The 15,971-nt window shown below is 41.2% G+C and overlaps 1 protein-coding gene across 1 annotated transcript in view; it reads right to left on the reverse strand.

Moving 5' to 3' along the window:
• kdm4b (lysine (K)-specific demethylase 4B) overlaps nt 1–15,971 on the reverse strand; it is a 268,277-nt gene that overhangs the window by 24,231 nt on the left and 228,075 nt on the right. The window lies entirely within an intron of this gene.

A 15,971-nucleotide genomic window follows, 5' to 3' on the forward strand; every position in this document is an offset into this window, starting at 1 on the left:
GCCCACCAAGCTCATACCGATCACCAATCGCCCCGTACACTAACACTATCCTACACACTAGGGACAATTTACAATTTTACCGAAGCCTATTAACGTACAAACCTGTACGTCTTTGGAGTGTGAGAGGAAACCGGAGCTCCCAGGGGAAAATCCATACGGTCACAGGGAGAACGTACAAACTCAGTACAGACAGCACTCGTAGACTGGATCAAACCCGGGTCTCTGGCGCTGTAAGGTAGCAGCTCTACCACTACACTACTGTGCTGCCCATAAAAGGGAGCACAAGCAATTTATTTGTAGCTATTTATTTTTGCTTCAGATCTCCAACATTTGCTGTTTTTTTCTTTAATCCCCAAGACCTTTAAAACAGAATATGGATGACATTTCACATGAACCCAAAACCGTCCAGTCCAAGCATGAGGGACGAGAAAGGTTTAATTATTAAAAAGTAATGAGGGTAAAAAAAACTGCAGCTTTGTTTCACTGAGACAGTGATGAACATAGTAATTAAGAGTTTGGATCAGTCAACTCCCAGGTGACCTCAATGAGATACAGACAAGATAGATCCAGAAATCAATATCAAAATAAGCTATGATGTTACGAAGAAGCTCACATTTAAAACCAAAACAAGTTTAGACTATCATAAGGAATTTTGTTGCCACAAGAATCATAAGCGTATTAATAGATTTGAGAAAGTAGCAATTACAAATGTTATTTAAAATGTAGATATATATTGTGGGGAACAAAACTAACTGCTGACTTTTTTTTGATTAATGGGAGAAATGACAATCCTCCCCAATTAACACCATCGATATTTACTTTGATACTAAGGATCCCAAATCCAGCTTTGGGGAGAAGAAATTCTGAAGAAGTGCTTTTCTTTCATCTGAGTTTGCAGGAAAATTTAAAGATCATTCACACCAAGTACAATCAATCTGATATCAACGCTACCGATGAATGGTCCCGGGTTTCAACATTTCTAAAGAACAAGCACAATCAGAATCAGTAAAGCAGAAATTTCCCATTAAACTCTCTTTATTTACAGCTATCATCTTGTGCTGAGAATAAGGGGACTACTTAACCCATGCTCCTGCCTCTATGGCACTGCTATCACAGATTTTAAAGGTTGTGATTGCAGGTAAACTCACCTAATAATACAAGTCTCTAGCTCAAAAACCTCCATAATTTGGCCCTAACTTCAGCACTGCTAATATTAATTGTTTACAAGGATCAGGAAAGAGATGGATTGCAAACTACATAAATAAGACATGGTATTTTCTTTCACAGAGCATATGAGGCACCTTGAAACAAAATTGCGATAGCATCTCTCGTACATAATAATGGCTGGATGCTCTTGTACAATTTAATTTCAGAGAATGTGCTAACATTGCTTACTTCAGAAAAGGAAGTGTCACAATAATGTAGTTAGGTGTATACGTCTGAAACTATAAGTGAGAAACAGGTAACTCGGAAAGTACTCAAGGCAAGTTCTCAAAAATAATTTAAATAGAACACCCTTAGCTTTAGAAGATAACTCTGTTGGGTCTTGAAGAATCATCACTCAACCAGATAAAATCATTAAATGCTCTTGTAATCAAAACACATTCCTCTGCCAACACAAATAGGAACCTTTGGATTTCCCACAACATTTTAATAAATTCCATCCTTCTTGAATTTAAATTATGACTTTGTACATGGTGTATCAGCTTCGAACACCATGTTCTCTCAGGCTTTTCACTGTTCTCAGCATAGTAAAAGTCCCATGCTGAATCCATTTTAAATTAAAGGTTTAATCAAAAGATAAACTAGAACAAGCACAGGATGACTTTTATAGAAGTACCTGACAATTCAAGATCCCAAGGTACTGTCGTAGAGGGCAGAAGTGGTGCAGCAAAGGAATCTGAGGACACTTTTGAAAATGGTGAAGAAGGTAGAAGGCTAGTGGTGTTTACAAAGTTCATTCTAATGTATTCCTAAGAGACTGGGAGGGAAAATTCTAATGATGATTCTTGTCAGATATACATGGAAGAGTTAGAGTTCAACAAGACAGGGGTCAACGAAGCCCATCAGCTAACCCTTGCCATAACCAAGTTTGAAAATAAAACTGACCTTTGAATGAGATACAACAGCTGTATTTCCCTCTACCAACCAGTCAAAAATATAAACTATGATTTCTCAGTTGAAATAGCTTGAATTCTTTTGAGAATGGATGCCAAATAGTAAAATTGCAGCATTAGTTATTAAACCGCCCAGAGGAATTGCCTATAACGTAAGTGAAACTTCTATATTTCCCTACTGTCTCAGATTTCCTTGCTAAAAAATAAGCTGATCAGAACAAATATTACTTAAGCAGCCACAAACATCATAACTTTAAAGTTGGGCAATAAAAATTTCAGCTAATATTTTATTTGAATGGAACATTTCTAAGTTTTTGGTTAACTTATCTCTACATTTAATCTGAAGTGAAATAATCGCAATTCTATTAACACAAACTAACTTCATCTAACCTGTTTTCAAACTTTTCTTACTCTTTTTACAATCCAGTTCTTAACACAGCTTCTATTTAATGTGCAACAGAATACTCTAGTCTGTGACTTGCTGTATGAGCTTGACTTAATGTTAACTAGTTAAATGAGATAGAGTTAAGTAAACTAGCAACATCCTTCTGAAGGCAATAACCTGTGACATTGTGTGGTATTTCACCCACTGACTCAAAAATATCTCAAAATTCCTACCAACCAAGTGGGCTAAGGATCATTTGATAAGTACATAGACGGCTTTTTATTTATTTGGCAACAATTTACCTTTGTCTCGTGTTAGCTGGAATGATCAGTTTTGCAGCAGGTCAAAGGCTTCAGCAAATATTGCTCAGCCAGCCCAGAAACACTTGCAGAAACAGTGAGAGGTCTTCTTTCTATGAACCTATTCTGTATTAGTCATATAACTGTTTATACATGTTTTCAAATCTTGTTGGCTACCATATTAAAAATTGATAACTAGACACTAACTTCCTCTATAAATACAACAGATGTGTATTCACATTTAAAACAAAATTGCCTAGTAATATTTGTCATTCTATTAAGATAGACACAAAATGCTGGAGTAACTCAGCGGGACAGACAGCATCTATGGAGAGAAAGTATGGGTGATGTTTTGGGTTATATCTCCCTATTGTATCTTCCTATCACAGTGCTGCAGCACCTCCGTTTGTGTTGCCCATCTCTTTTTTGATAGTGTAGAGAAACATTTGTTCCAAATGTCTTAGGTTTTGCCAACAAAAAGAAAATAACCTAGTTTGTAAATATATACATACATGTATATACACAAATATATTCCCACATGTTGCAGTAATGAACGACCACTTAGTCTGTTCTTTGGAATACTTATTATGAGACGTTGTCTTGGATAAAGATTTTTTTTTAAACCTACTTGGAAAAAGACATGGGAAATTTCAAACACAAACGTATTAACACTCCCAAATATACACTTCTCCCATTGTACAGTACTGAAATTGCCAACAGGATCACATGTTCAAATTACAGAGGTAGGGTATGAATCATCGACCTTCCTAACACACAATTCCCGCAAGGCTCAGGTCATTCTTACTAGGCTTTATAAAATTAGGGATAATGTAACAAAGATTACGGTTGCATTCTCATCTTGGCACCTTGATTCAATTCGTACCACTATTTCACATACAGACTTCCATTTGTTCTCAACTCCCCATTTTCAATGCAGCGACAAAATGATCAAAAGTACCATAAAATCACATTCAGTGATTTTGCAGTCACATTATTTTTTAAGGTATATGGAATCTATCAGCTTGATAATCTATGAAGTGTGACAGCTGTGAAGGACACATAATGGAACTGCCTATCCAATATCGTCTCACTATTGTGTCTCACTATAGCAGTATAGTATAAAAGAAACAAAATGAGATTTAAAGTAATACAGCATTTGGTTAGGCAAGAATAATCTATGATGTGACTGATTTTAAATTAGTGCATAATAAGAAGATTTTTTTTTTTACAGGAACAGTTTCAGGAGTTAAAGAGGGTGAAGTGTTTTATCATGGCTGCAATATAAATAGATAAATAAATAGATAACTATTTTGAGAAAACTGCAGAGCTTTGGGGAGAAAGTAGAGCTGAGAAATTAAATTAGTTTACCAAGGCCATTCTGTGTATGGAACCAGAAAGTATGGGTGGTCCAAAATGAATACTTTTCAAATCAGTATTCAGAAAGGAAAACAGATTTGTTGGAGAGATACAAGGAACTGCTGGGCTGATTTACAATAAAATACATTAGGAGTAACTCAGTGGGTCAGGCAGCATCCCTGGAGAATATGGATAGATGACTGGGGGAGTGAAGAACCTGATGACTGGGGGAGAGCAAATGTGGTCCCCCTTTTCAGGAGGGAGCAGCTTGGCAACTGGCAAGAAAAAAACACGTAAACCGTGAACTGAAGACATTGGAAACAATTCTGAGGGAGAGGATAAATGATCGAAACATAGAAAATAGGTGCAGGAGGAGGCCATTTGGCCCTTCGAGCCAGCACCGCCATTCATTGTGATCATGGCTGAACATCTACAATCAGTATCCTGTGCCTGCCTTCTCCCCATATCCCTTGATTCCACTAGCCCCTAGAGCTCCATCTAACTCTCTTTTAAATTCATCCAGTGAATTGGCCTCCACTGCCTTTTGTGGCAGAGAATTCCACAAATTCACAACTCTCTGGGTGAAACAGTTTCTTCGCACCTCAGTTTTAAGTGGCCTCCCCTTTATTCTTAGACTGTGTCCCCTGGTTCTGGACTCCCCCAACATTGGGAACATTTTTCCTGAATTTAGCTTGTCTAGTCCTTTTATAATTTTATACGTCTCTATAAGATCCCCTCTCATCCTTCTAAACTCCAGTGAATACAAGCCTAGTATTTCCAATTTTTCCTCAAATGACAGTCCCTCCATCCCAGGGATTAACCTCGAACCTACACTGCACTGCCTCAATAGCAAGGACGTCATTCCTCAAATTAGGAGATCAAAACTGTACACAATACTCCAGATTAAGTCTCACCAGGGCCCAATACAACTGCAGAAGGACTTCTTTGCTCCTGCACTCAAATCCTCTCGTTATGAAGGCCAAAATGCCATTAGCTTTCTTCACTGCCTACTGGACCTGTGCGCTTACTTTCAGTGACTGGTGTACAAGGACACCAAGGTCTCGTTGCACTTCCACTTTACCCAATCTGACATAATTGAGATAATAATCTGCCTCCTTATTTTTGCCACCAAAGTGGATAACCTCACATTTATCTACATTATACTACATCTGCCATGCATCTGCCCACTCACTCAACCTGTCCAAGTCACCTTGCAACCTCCTAACATCCTCTTCGCAGTTCACTACCACCCAGCTTTGTGTCATTTGGAAAGGCAGGGACTAATCAGAGACAAACAACATGGCTTTGTGAAAAGCAGATCCTGTCAGACCAATTTGATTGAACTCTGAAAAGGTTACAACTTGTATTGATGAGGGAAGAGTAGTAGATGTAAAACCTTTGATAAGGTCCCACATGGAAGCTGATTCAAAAGGCCCGTGGGACCCTGGAAAAGTTGGCAAACAGGGTCCAAAACTGTCTTGACAATAGGAGATAGAAGGTGATGGTAAAGGGTTGTTTTTGCAATTGGATACCTGTGCTCCCAGTGACCCACAAGGATCTGTGCTGGGATCTTTCTTGTTGGTATTATATGTGAATATTTAGATGTGGAAGGCAAGATCAGAAAGTTCATAGAAGATGGGCAGAGTTATTGAAAGTGTAGACGCTGTAGAAATAGATGTGTTGGTGAAATGGTCTGAAAATGGCCGATGGAATGAAATTCAGATAAACATGAGGTGATGTCTCTTGGGAGCACTGATGAGGCTATGCCATACACCATGAATGGCAGGGTCTTAGGGACTATGGAAGAACAGGAAGATCTTGGAGTACAAGGCCATAGATACTTGAAAGAGACAACACATGGAGATAATGTGTTTAAGAAAGCATATGGAATAATGGCTTTATTGAGTTGGAGCATCACAGACAGAAGTAGAGGGGTGATGCTTCAAATGTATGAAACCTTGGTCAGACCTCAGGGTATGGTGTGCAATTCTAGCAACTAAGGTATAGGAAGGTAGCGATAACGTTGAAGAGAGTGCAGAGGAGCTTCAACAGGATGTCGCCAGGGATGGAACAATTCAATTAGGAGGAGATATTGGAAACACCAGGGCTGTTCTCCCCAACATGGGAAGATGAAAGGACCATATTTGATGTACATAAAACTATGAGGGGTATAGACATACGGTAAAGTTTCCCACAGTTTATCAGAGATAGATAAAAATAGAGAACATAAGTTTAGGGAAAGGGGGAAGAGATTTAAAAGGGATATTATGGGGACCATCTTCACCCAGAGTGGTGAGTACCTGGAAGGCACTGCCTGAGTGAGTGGTCGAAGCCGATCACATTTATGAAAAGTTTGGATGAGCACATGAATCGTTTAGGCAGAGGAAGTTGTGGACATGTACTAGGTGATTGTTTAATATGGAAAGGTGCCCACTGGTCAGTTTGGACAAGTCGGGCCAATAGTGGTGTGTTCCCCTACTGAATGATGCTATGATTCTATGGGCAGCACGGTGGCGCAGCAGTAGAGTTGCTGCCTTACAGCGAATGCAACATCGGAGACCCGGGTTCGATCCCGACTACGGGTGCTGTCTGTACGGAGTTTGTACATTCTCCCTGGGACCTGCATGGGTTTTCTCTGAGATCTTCGGTTTCCTCCCACACTCCAAAGATGTACAGGTTTGTTGGTTAATTGGCTTGGATGAGGTATAGGATAGTGTTATTGTGCAGGGATCGCTGGTCGGCGCGGACCCGGTGGGCCAAAAGCGCCTGTTTCCACGCTGTATCTCTAAACTAAACCAAAAACTAATTCTCACAGGCAGCACTAGCATGATGGCCCAAATTCCAACACGTTGGTACAGTAAGTAAAATTACCTCCACTGGCACTGCACCTCAGATTAAAACAACTCCAGCCTTTCCTTTCCACAAATAATTTCAATTTTTCATTATACAATGAATAGAATAGACAAATGTCTGCAGATTAAAAAAAATTATACTTAGGCCAGTAATATAGAAAATATCCATCTCTCGATTGAAAATGGTAAATACCTTGTCAATGTTAACATGTAACAGACTCGATATTTAATGAAAGGGACTTCAAAGGCAGTAGCAATAAGTTTAAATGGCTTGAACTAACATTCTGCTGTGAAAGATATTAAATACCTAAGAAAAGCTCTATCCAATCAAAACTGCTGATGCAATCAGCTCTGCAGTGCCACAATGAAGCAATTTAACTCCAACTGTGGAAGCCATTCAAATTTTCTTCAAAATCGGTTAGGATTCGTGCTAGCTATTTTTAAATATATATATACTTATTCATGCATTGTGTGCAAGGCTGGCAAGGACAGGTTTTATTTTCTGCACAACAATCTTTGATAATATGGTGATGAGCCAACTTCCCGATGACTCTAGATAAGGTGGTGAAAAGTAGTTTCAGAATGCTTCAGGAAATAGACACACAAATGAAGATGGAATGCAATACATTTCCAAGTCAGAATGGGAGTGCAATTGATGGGAACTTCGAGGTAGTGGTGTTTACACGGATCTGCAACTCTATTTTCTATTTGAGGTGGAGATTATGGGTTATTGGTGAAGTAGCTTCTGCAAGCTGCAACGGTGCTTCTTTCAGTGAGCAGTCAATGATATACCTCCTCTGCACCCTCTTCAAAGTCTCCATATCTTTCTTATAATGGGGCAACCAGAACTGCACGCAATACTGCAAATACGGCCTAACCAAAGTCTAATAGAGTTGCATTATGACTTCCTGACTATTATATACAATGCCCCTACAAGATCTCTCCGCACATCAAGGTTGTTAAGGGTCTTGCCATTAACCATATACTTTTCTCTTACATTAAACCTTCCAAAGTGCAACACTTCACACTTGCTCAGGTTGAGTTACATTTCTCTGCCTTTCCTATCCAAAAATCTGTCCAAATGTCTTATAAACATTGTAATTTTATCTGCCTCTATTACTTCCTATAAAAAAAATTATCCCTGGGGTCTCCTTTAAATCTTTCCCTTCTCACCTAAAAACTGTACCCTCTAGTTTTAGACTCCCTATCCGTGGGAAAAAAATGACTGTCCAACTCATCCTTGCCCATCATGACTTTATAAATCTCTGCTTCTTTCGCTCAATAGAAAATCGTCCCAGCCGATTCAGTCTCTCTTTATAACTCAATCCCAGCAGCATTCTTATGAATATTTTCTGCGCCTTTTCTAGTTTAATCACATCCTCCTGCAACTGACATTTCACAGACCTTGTAAATGAATTTCACGGTTGGTTACAAGCTTTTTCTTTGTACTAGTTGACCCAAGTTACAAGAAAACTAAGCTTCTGAAAGTTATGCATTTTATGGAACTTCCATTGTGTAGCTTTAAAAAAATAATCAAAAGGAAAGTATGATTTCTCCGAGGTTTCACATGAAAAACAAAAAAAAACGATGTTAAATCATCAGGTGAAGCCATTCCTTAGTACATAGACTTAATCTTTCATTATCAATGGTGAGGAAACAATTCAAGGATATTCTCAGTCTCTGAAAAAATCTAACATCTCCACTGACTCATGGGAACCCATGACACGATCTCTCAAAATGGAGGAATATTCAAGATGGCTGTGTATGGCAGATGTGTACACCACACATATGCCCACTCTACCATGCATGTCCTGCCTCACATGTGCAGAGTGGGAGGATCCCGCATTGGGTTCTGCGTTGGTACTGATGAACTAGAGAAATGAAGGACTGCCCAAGCAACCCTCTCCCCTTTACACTAATGCCATTAAGGAGTACTAAAATTGCCTCTGATAAAAGGCTTTTTCAATCATTGCTGTCATGACAGCATCAAGGAAAAAAATGCCAAAAAGTTCCAGAAAGATCAAGCTCAAAATGAGCAAGATCAGTCACAACATATTCAGTCTGTCAATGTTGTAGGATAATAATTATCTATAATGTTCCAGTTGACAGCATCTCCTCAGAATGAACATTCCAATTGAAGTTCGGTCTTTAAATTTTAAAAACACTGAATATTTTCATCTGACAGCATCAATCTCCTCTCATCTTTCACGCCGAACACATAATAACGTACAAAATCCACTAAAAGGCCGAGTTAGCCCTGTTTAGAGTGGAATGTGGTTGCTGTTTAATCCTTCGAGAACCTCAAGAGCCAGAGGGAAGTTGCACCATCATTTACAACATGTGCTTTTCTTTGCAATTCATCTGTGTTGGGATCAAGATTATTTATACTCATATCTTTCTGCTATTTCCTGCATTTTCCCAAGGCAAGAATTTCCTTTGTGCATGGACATAATTCTCTTCCTTGGCCAATAATGATAAGCGATGTGAAATTACAATTTGAAATATGCAACTTACTTCTTCAGCACAAATTTTCCATTAACAATCACATCTCAAGAGAACCAACAGTGCATTGAATTACTGTGCAAATCTTTCAAATTAACATATTCTTTGTTTACAAAGCAGGTTCAGAAATAGACAGACCTCACTTCTGGCCCAAGTGAGAATTAGGAATATGAAGAAAGAAATTATACTTGGATGTCTGACTTAAATTGCTTGGTCCTCCTCCGCCAATATCTTGGATTAATGGTTACTGGGCGTTACTGAACTTGCCATTAACATTGCTGTTACAAATGCAGATCAGAAACACTGGTAAACTATTCAGGAACTGACTCTCGGAAGCTTGTTCAACAGCTATAAGGGTGTGAGGGGGCAAGTTTAAGGAGATGTGCGAGGCAAGTTTTTGTTTACACAAGTGCCTGGAAATCGCTGTCAGGGGAAGTGTTAGAAGCAAATACGATAGCAATATTTAAAAAGCATTTCGATTAGCACATGAACAGGCAGTGGAGAAAGGAATATGAACCATGAGCAAGCAGATGTGATAAATTTAGATTGACTTCATGGTTGACACAGACATAGTGGACAGTTGGACCTGTTCCTGGTCTGCATTGTTCTATGAAATAGAAGTCATAAGTTAGCTGCATGATGGAATATTCCCTTATTTGTCTCAATGAATGCAGCTCCGTCAACAATCAAGCAATTTGATACCATCTGGGACAAAGCTATCCTCCTGGCTGACAATTCACCCATTCATCCTCTTCTCTAGAGGCCCACTGTGTATTATCTACAAAGCATACTGCAGCTATTCACCAAGACCACTTCAACAACACATCATGTTAAAGACAAGGCAGCTATCACATAGGATAACCACCATGCATCCCAAGTTTTTACAAACCTCCCTAACTAAGAAATATATTGCCATTCTTTCATTGTCTATATCCTGGAGGTTGTTACCCAAAGACAATGTTGAAATACTTTCACAGTACTGCAGCTGTTCACTGCTGCTTTCTCAAAGACATTAGGCACGACCAAAATAACTGGTCTTTCCAGTAAACCCCACATTTCACAAATTAGTTAAAAAAATGGTGGCTGAACAAACCTTGAGAAAGGAGACTGTATAACTCGAGGTTTTGTTCAAATTTTATCTTTGGCCATTTTACTTGAAATGGGAAAAGTTCTTCAGAAGAGTATTTGTAAAACTTATATTGGCTTGGCCAAACAAATCAAGTTTTCAGAATCATATCCCCCACCTTACAACAGTACATTTTTAAGGCGAGAGCACTGGGCACTTGAGTAGTCAGTACAAAGCAGGTTTCACTGCCAGAAGTGCCGACTTTCAGATTTCAGATATTAAATTGAACACATTCAGACACGGATGTTCAAAATTCCCTGGCACCACTTTGATAACAATTAGGAAAGTTATCCAAAATGTCCTGTCTAATATTAAACTTTTGTTCAACGCAATTTTTAAAAAAAGACCCAGGTTACCTGGTCATTATTTAATTGCTGATTGTGGAAGCCTGTTGTGTGTAAATTGGCCCCTATGTTTCCTACATTATAGTGGTGAAGGCATTTCAAAAATATTTATTTGGCTGTAAAGTTCCTTGGGATGTCCTGAAAAGCATGTGCATGATGCTTTATAAATTCACAATTATCTTTCTTTCTTTCATGCGAATTGATCAAATTATTCAAATTACTCTGCCAATAACTACACTGGTTCCCAGCAGCTTAGAATTCTGATCTATCCACTGAATTATGCTGATAATAATCATATTATTCATATTTTAATAGGCTGGCCTACGGCCAAATCAATCAGTCTAAGACTTTCAATGAAAGGTTTTAATAGATTAATTAGCTAACTCAGTTCTTTAAATGTTAATGTTGGTAACACCTGAAACTGAATGCCAAATATTAAAATGCTGATTACAATAAAAGTGTGAGCTACAGTGCCCTCCATAATGTTTGGGACAAAGATCCATCATATATTTATTTGCCTCTTTACTCCACAATTTGAAATTGGTAATAGAAAAAACTCACATGTGTTTAAAGTGCACATTTTCAGATTTTATTAAAGGGTATTTTTATACATTTTGGTTTCATCATGTAGAAATTACAGCTGTGTTTATACGTAGTCCCCCCCCAGTGCCGGATTAACCTAATAGCAAAAGTAGCATATGCTACAGGCCCCGCATTTTCGAGAGCCCCGCACTAAATGCTTCTTCAGACTGAAGTACTTTTAACTAAAGTACTTTATTTCTGAGTTGTTTTGTACAAGCCAACCTTACCCTTCCCTCCCCACCCTCTCCCCACCCCACCCCACAACAGTCCCGACTGAGATTAAACGGCCCCTGTAATGCACGGCTCAGTTTGGGCATGGCGATCTGTGGGCGTGTCTTGGTCCCCGGGCCGCACCGTCCCACCGGTCACTCTGCACTCCGTCCCGGCTCAGTGACGCTTCCGGTCCGGCCAGTTCCGGCTTCTCCTGCGGCCACTCCGCCTCTGGCTCCTAGGCGGACCCCTGATGAAGCCCCAGTCCACGCTGATGGGCTGCCCGGTCAGCTACGGCCAGTTCAAAGCCTCCATGGCTGCCTGCACCTCCTTGTAGCCTAGGTTTCGTACTCCATCAGAGCGTTGCCCTAGAGGTAGCCGCACCTCAACCTGATCTCACCGTACTCGGCAAACTTGTCATGGACGTCCTCCTCGTTGGCTTCCTCGTGGACCCCGATCACAAACAGGATCCACCCCTCCACCGAGCGTTGAGGGCCTGGCTCATCGCCGTCTTGCTCCACGGAGTCGTAGTCTCGCAGCTTGGATCGAGCGCCTTCCTCGCTGCCAAATCCTCGCCCCTTCCTCTTCTTTGCCTTCTCCTTCAGTGTGTGGTTACTTTCGTCGCCCTCATCGGACAAGTATGTAGGACATCCTCGCCGCCCGCCTCATGGAGGTCCAGCAGAAGATGGGTGATGTTTCGGGTCGAGACCCTTCCAAAGGTCACTCATTTCTTCTCTCCCGAGATGCTGCCTGACCCGCTGAGTTACTCCAGCATTTTGTGTCTACCTCCGGTAAGGGTGCCAACTATAGCACTCCCAAATACGAGACAAGGTGACGTCACTGCCCCTCGCCACATGTGACCTCACCCAGCCAGCGGCCACGAGCTCCTGCTCCATCAATGGCGGCCGCCCGGGCCGGGTGTCAGGTTGCTACACACCCTCCGTTAGGCAGGCCTACACTGTTCCGAGCTCTGGAGGGGAGGGACAGATTTTATGCAGCATCTGCAGTTTTTTCCTACCTACACTGTCTGGGCCGACAACGTCCAGGCCTACAGCGCCCCTCGGGCCTAATACGGGGCAAGGACGGTCCCGTACGGGCAAGCCAATTGGGCCCAAAATACGGGATGTCCTGGCTAATACGGGACAGTTGGCAACTCTAACCTCCGGACAGTGGAGGCCCGGGCGCCGCCTAACGGAGGTTGCATAGCAACCCGCCTCCCAGCCCGGGTGGTCGCCATTGGTGGAGCGGGAGCACGTGACCACTGGCTGGATGAGGTCACGTGGGGCGGGGTCGTCACCTTGTCCCATATTTGGGAGTGAGGAAGTTGGCAACCCTAGCTACAGACCCCGCATGAGCTTAATCCGGCCCTGGTCCCCCCCATTTCAGGGCACCATAGCGTTTGGGACACATGGCTTCACAGGTGTTTGTCATTGCTCAGGTGTGTTTTAATTGCCTCCTAAATGCAGGTAAAAGAGAGCTCTCAGCATCTCGTCTTTCCTCCAGTCTTTCCATCACCTTTGGAAACTTTTATTGCTGTTTATCAACATAAGGACCAAAGTTGTGCCAATGAAAGTCAAAGAAGCCATTATGAGACTGAGAAATATGAATAAAACCGTTAGAGACATCAGCCAAACCTTAGGCTTACCAAAATCAACTGTTTGGAATGGCGGCACGGTGGTGCAGCGGTAGAGTTGCTGCCTTACAGCGAATGCAGCACTGGAGACTCGGGTTCGATCCTGACTACGGGCGCCGTCTGTACAGAGTTTGTACGTTCTCCCCGTGACCTGCGTGGGTTTTCTCCGAGATCTTCGGTTTTCTCCCACACTCCAAAGGTATGTAGGTTAATTGACTGGGTAAATGTAAAAATTGTCCCTAGTTGACTGGGTAAATGTAAAAATTGTCCCTAGGATAGTGTTAATGTGCGGGGATCGCTGGGCGGTGCGGACTCGGTGGGCCGAAGGGCCTGTTTCCACGCTGTATATCTAAATCTAAATCTAAATCATTAAGAAGAAAGAGAGCACTAGTGAGCTTACGAATCGCAAAGGGACTGGCTGGCCAAGGAAGACCTCCACAGCTGATGACAGATGAATTCTCTCTATAATAAAGAAGAATCCCTACACACTTGTCCGACAGATCAGAAACATTCTTCAGGAGCCAGGTGTGAATTTGTCAAAGACCACTGTCCACAGAAGACTTCATGAACAGAAATACAGAGGCTACACTGCAATATGCAAACCAATGGTAAGCCACAAAAATAGGATGGCCAGGTTACAGTTTGCCAAGAAGTACTTGAAAGAGCAACCACAGTTCTGGAAAAAGGTCTTGTGGCAGATGAGAAGAAGATTAACTTATATCAGAATGATGACAAGAGCATTTCTAAATGATGAGAGATTGAACATTTGTTTTTCAGAGTTCTGGGTGCACTTGTGCACAAATTATGAACTTAACATGCAGGTTTGTTGTGTGATTGGTATGTGAAGAAGACAGGCAATATGCTGACCTTTGTTTCAAGAATAATAATGATGGTTTGCTAGAAATAACAAAGGACCCTGCTGAGACAGCACCTGGAATGTTGTGCACAGGTCTGTTCTCTCTATCTATGGACGGATACTATTTTGATAGTGGGGGGACAAGGACAATTCAACAGATCTTGGATTGGGGAAATTATCCTGTAAACTGAATACAAGTCACATGCTATCTTGACGTTAGAAGACAGAAGTTACTGAAACACAGTTTCAGGCTTGAAATGGTAATGCAGGGATGATATTTCCTCTTACTTAGGTGTTTAGAACTGGGAAGGTGGGGCGAGGGGTTCAAGCGATACCAAAACAAAGGCTCAGCCAGACATGACTGAGATGAGAAGAAATGTCTTTACTCAAAGAGTTGAGAATCTTTGGATTCCTCTGCTGAAGCGGGTTGTTGAGATTTATGGATGCACAAACATCGAACACAGAACAAAAACCGGCCCTTTGGCTCACAATGTTTGTGCCGAACATGATATAACCGCACATAACCCATATCCCTCCAATCTGAGCATATCCATACGCTTATCAAGTATTTTAAATGCCACTAATGGATCTGCTTCAACCACTGCTCCCTACAGTACATTTCAGGCATTCACCACCCTCTGTAAAAAAAACCTGCCCTGCACATCCCCGTTAAACTCTGTCCCTATCCCCTGAACGCTATGCCCTTTCGTTGATTTTTCCATGCGGTGTATGTCTGTCCACCCCTATCTATGCTTCACATCATTTTATATACATTTATATACATTAAGGTTTATGAAGCTAATATAGAGTAAAATATTAGCAGGCATTGTAGGGACAGAGAAGCAATTAGCCTGGACTTATTATGATTGCAAGGAATGGTACTTTGGAAAATCAAAGCAGGAAGCAATGTATTGGCATGGATAGAGAATTGACATTTGAACAGGAAGCAGAGTTGGCATAAATAGGAGAAATATAGAGACAAAGAACTGCAGATGCTGGTTAATACACAAAAGGTCACAAAGTACTGGAGTCACTCAGCATCCCCAGAAAACATGGATAGGTGACGTTTCGACCCGAGACCCTTCTTCACAGAAGGAGGAATCCTAAGAAGGGTCTCGCCCCGAAACCTCACCCCGAAAACTCTACAGATACTGCCTGACCTGCTGAGTAACTCCAGCGTTGTGTGTTCTTTTAGTCCTAGATGAGAGCTTTACTGGTTGCAAGATGTAATGAGTGGCATTTGCATGAAAAGTCACAAAATTTGCTGATGTCCAAGACTAGTGGGAAAGTAAGCTGCAAAGGCAACAAAGGGTGGATACAACGAGATAAAGGTCGTTTAAGAGAATGGACGAGGATTGGGAAAAATTGAAGATAACGTGGCAAAATGTCAAATTGTCCATTTTGGCAGGAAATATGAAAAGCACTTATCTACATTGTGATAGATTGCAGAATTCTGAGAAACAGAAGGATCTTGGCTCCTCAGGCATGATTCCCAGAGGGTTAGCTGGCAAGTATAGCATGCAATTAGAAATGATAACCGAACATCACTGTTTATAATGAGAGGAACTGATTATAAAGGTGGGGTCATTATCCTTCAGTCACATGAGGCATTGATAAGAACTTATCAAGAAATGCATGTCAAATATTGGGTTCTTCATTCAACGAAGCATATTAGGTCATTGGAACCAGTTCAGAGCTTTTTACTGCAC

This window comes from Rhinoraja longicauda, chromosome 28 (genome assembly GCF_053455715.1).
Source record: "Rhinoraja longicauda isolate Sanriku21f chromosome 28, sRhiLon1.1, whole genome shotgun sequence".
Classification (NCBI taxonomy): Eukaryota; Metazoa; Chordata; class Chondrichthyes; order Rajiformes; family Arhynchobatidae; genus Rhinoraja; species Rhinoraja longicauda.